Here is a 4,383-nt window from a genome sequence, read left to right as displayed (position 1 = left end):
TGTAAGAACAAATCCAACCGGTTTGTGGTGGAGAGTTCAAGCATCGAAGCATAGGAATAATCAAGACTTCTATTAAGTTTACAGGTTCTTTAATTTTATTGCTTAAATTTCTATATGCTCTGCACTGCTATTTATTTATACTGTCTGTCCGATATGGCTGTATGTAAGCATAATTATTGTTTAGGCTTGTTTAGCATGTCTGGCTAAATAAACTTAGATATCGGTATGTAAAGTAAGCGGAATGAAGGAATCAAAACTAAGTTGGTTTAATTTTGTTTAAAAACATAATCACTCTTTTTATGGTCTCAATTTACAGAGTTAATACCAAGGTTTTTGTACGAGAGTAAAAGACATAAAGAAGTTAAAATCAATAGAACGACGGTTTGAGCTTTTAACTGGACAGTGTAAATTTGACATTAATTTTAAATCAGGGCGAAAGCAATTTTTAGACTTAATTAAATTCTAATCATTTTCAAAAAGTATTTTTAAAGGTTAAATGTGAGGACGAGAGTTAAGCATTTAAGTTTAATTATATAATCTAAGTCAACAGAGCGAGAGTTTGAGACAAGGGTGTTTAAATGGTTAGCATTTTCTTAAAAAGAGTTTCTATAGATTCTATTGTTTTCAAAAAGTGATTTTGGACTTAACTAATTAGTGACAGCGCACGTTAATATAAAGTCATAGTCTATTCAACAGAGCGAGAGTTTGAGAAAAGGCTTTTAACTCAATAGTGTCTACTGAAAATATTTACTTTAAAACTACGAAACCAACGAAGATTTGATTCCCTAATTACGACGAACTGCATACCGATATCCGCGTTATTTGATATTTAATCTAGATCTTATTTTAGTTTTACTTTTCCCCCTAATCATCAAAGTATCATCCGCCTTAGCTTTACGAAGTAACCTTAGAAAACGGTATATCGATTCATAAGTCCCTGTGGGATCGATATCTTTTATTACTACGCGATTAGACTGTGCACTTGCAGTTAATACCCCAATAGACTCATAAAGTCGCGATCAAGTTTTTGACGCCGTTGCCGGGGACTTTTATTTAGTCGATATCGTAACTCTTCCGTTACGCTGTAGAGACTAAGGCAATTTTTATTTCTTTCTTTTGTTGATTTGTACGCCACATACTCGCTCACAAGGCGAACCGTATTACTTACGAATCAACGACGTTGAACGATATCTCCGAGTCTTACGACGAATTCGAGAGTATCGTGCTGCAAACAATCTTCCGCCAATCGAAATTCCTGATCTCAAAAATCTTCTTCCTTCGCCGATACCCGAGATGGCAGAACCAGCTCGTGCTCTTCGAGATTACGCCGCTCCATCGCAAGACGAGCCGCATTCGAGTATTGCTCCACCCGCAATCGAAGCAAACAACTTCGAACTTAAACCTTCGCTGTTACAGGCAGTGCAACAGAATCAATTCTCTGGAAATCCTACCGAGGATCCAAACCTTCATTTATTCGTATTTGTTCAATACGCTGATACTGTTAAAGCTAATGGTGTCACTTCAGAGGCAATTCGACTTCGTCTTTTTCCTTTCTCGTTAAGAGATAAAGCTAGAAGATGGCTTCAGTCTCTTCCTTCCAACTCAGTCACCACATGGAATGAGTTGAAGAAAGTCTTTCTTGCCCGATATTTTCCTCCAAGCAAAACAACTATGTTAAGAGCCTAGATAAATGGATTTAAACAGAAAGATAACAAGTCTCTTTTCGAAGCATGGGAAAGATACAAAGACATGATGAGACTTTGTCCACACCATGGTTTAGAGGACTGGTTAGTAATTCATACCTTCTATAATGGTCTCTTATACAACACAAGATTAACAATAGACATCGCCGCAGGTGGTGCGCTTATGGATAAACCTTACGCTGACGCTTATCAACTTATCGAAAGCATGGCCCAAAACCATTATCAGTGGGGAAGCGACCGAACAATGGTAGAAAAACCTCAAACGAAAACTGGCATGTACGAGATAAGTAGCCTTGATCATGTTAATGCAAAAGTGGATGCTCTTGCCCAGAAAATTGAAAGTTTAAATGTATCACCTCCAGCCGCCGTGGTTGCCGTGACTCAAAATTGCGAAGTCTGTGGAATCCAAGGTCACACTCCTACAGATTGTCAACTCCTAACAGGAATCCAAGCAGAGCAGGTGAACTATGCTCAAGGAAATCCTTACTCACACACCTATAACTCAAACTGGAAGAACCATCCTAATTTTTCATATAAGAGCAACAATGCCTTATACGCACCAGGACAAGCTCCCAATCAAGCCCCAGCTATACCACCTGGATATCAAAAGCCGACCCCATCTACACCTAACAATAACGTTCCTAGGAAATCCAACTTGGAAATCATGATGGAGAACTTCATAGCTTCTCAACAGCAAACCAATAAAGATTTCTTAAACCAGAATGTACTCACTAACGAACAGATTAAACAACTAGCAAGTAAAGTAGATGCCCTGGCTACCCATAACAAAATGCTGGAAACACAAATCTCACAAGTAGCTCAACAACAAGCGCCTACTGCTGCCCCAACTGGTACATTTCCTGGATAGCCCCAACCTAACCCGAAAAGCCACGCTCATGCAATTATATTAAGAAGTGGAACAGAGGTAGAAGGACCATCTGATCCAAGAATTGAAAACCAAAACTCTAAAAAGTCAACTGAGGAAGAAAATAAACCTAAGGAAAAGGAAGAGAGTAATAAGGAAACCGTAGAAAAGAAAGAACCTTATGTACCTCCACCACCTTACAAACCACCTATCCCTTATCCTCAGAGACTAATTAAAACCAAAGACGCGGGCCAATTTAAAAAATTTGTTGACCTACTGAAACAATTAAACGTCACCATTCCTTTCACAGAAGCTATTACACAGATGCCCTCGTATGCTAAGTTCTTAAAAGAAATTCTTTCTAATAAAAGGAAACTTGAAGATAGCGAAACCGTTACACTCACTGCTGAATGTAGCGCTATAATCCAGAATATGCCTCCAAAACTTAAAGATCCTGGTAGTTTCTCTATACCCTGTCATATAGGAAAATTTGTCATAGACAAAGCTTTATGCGATTTAGGAGCCGGTATCAGTGTTATGCCCTTGTCCATATGCAAGAGACTTGAAATGGGAGAATTAAGACCAACTAAAATGTCTGTGCAATTAGCGGATCGTTCCGTTAGATATCCCGTAGGAATTCTTGAAAACGTTCCCGTGCGCATAGGTCAATTCTACATTCCAACCAATTTTATAATTATGGACATAAGAGAAGATGAAGTTACACCCATTATATTGGGAAGACCATTCTTAGCAACAGCCGGTGCCATCGTAGACGTAAAACGAGGACGACTCACTTTCGAAGTAGGAGAAGAGAAAATTGAGTTCATTCTTTCCAAATTTTTGAAAGCACCTGAAATAGATGACACATGTTACTTCATGGATATCATCGACGAATGCATCAAAGAAACAGAGTTAGAAAATGACAAATCGTCTGACTATCGTGTAGAAGACAGACTGAACCAATGCTTAGCAGTAACATCGGATCCTACGCAATGCCTTAAGAAACCAACCCTCGACTTGAAAACACTTCCCAAAAATCTGAGATATGAATTCCTAGACTCAGAACTTGAACGACCAGTGATAGTTAATGCAGACCTAGGAAAACTTGAAACCGAAAAACTCCTACATATCTTAAGAAAATATCCAACCGCACTAGGATACAACATCACCGATCTTAAAGGGATAAGTCCTTCTATTTGTATGCATCGAATCATGCTAGAAGAAGACTGTAAAACTTCTAGGGAACATCAGAGGAGACTAAACCCGATCCTGAGTGAGGTAGTGAAGAAGGAAGTAACGAAGTTATTAGAGGCGGGTATCATATATCCTATATCTGATAGCAAATGGGTTAGTCTTGTACACGTAGTACCAAAGAAAGGAGGTATAACAGTTATCGAAAATGAAAAAGGAGAAACTATAACCAAACGAATCGAATCGGGATGGAGAATGTGCATTGATTATAGAAAGCTAAACAAAGCAACCCGAAAAGATCATTTTCCTTTACCATTCATAGACCAGATGTTAGAACGATTAGCAAAGCATTCTCATTTCTGCTATCTAGACGGTTACTCAGGCTTCTTTCAAATACCAATTCATCCTGATGACCAAGAAAAGACAACATTCACATGTCCTTTTGGTACCTTCGCTTATCGACGAATGCCATTTGGCTTGTGCAATGCTCCTGCAACCTTCCAAAGGTACATGATGGCAATATTCGCTGATTTTCTCGAAAACATCATGGAAGTCTTTATGGATGACTTTTCCGTATGCGGGCAAAGTTTCGAAGAATGTCTTGAAAACCTATAAAGAGTTCTA

The 4,383-nt window shown here is 38.6% G+C and overlaps 1 non-coding gene across 1 annotated transcript; it reads right to left on the bottom strand.

Annotated features, from left to right (window-relative positions):
* Positions 1-1,671: 1,671 nt before the first annotated feature.
* Positions 1,672-1,778, bottom strand: LOC127108981 (small nucleolar RNA R71). The gene has a single exon (XR_007796472.1). It is a non-coding gene; the product is annotated as a small nucleolar RNA R71 (small nucleolar RNA).
* Between the last annotated feature and the right edge of the window lie 2,605 nt (positions 1,779-4,383).

This window comes from Lathyrus oleraceus, chromosome 7 (assembly GCF_024323335.1).
Source record: "Lathyrus oleraceus cultivar Zhongwan6 chromosome 7, CAAS_Psat_ZW6_1.0, whole genome shotgun sequence".
Taxonomy (NCBI): domain Eukaryota; kingdom Viridiplantae; phylum Streptophyta; class Magnoliopsida; order Fabales; family Fabaceae; genus Lathyrus; species Lathyrus oleraceus.
The sequence above is the reverse complement of the archived record's forward strand: the minus strand, read 5'-3'. Positions and strand labels throughout refer to the sequence as shown.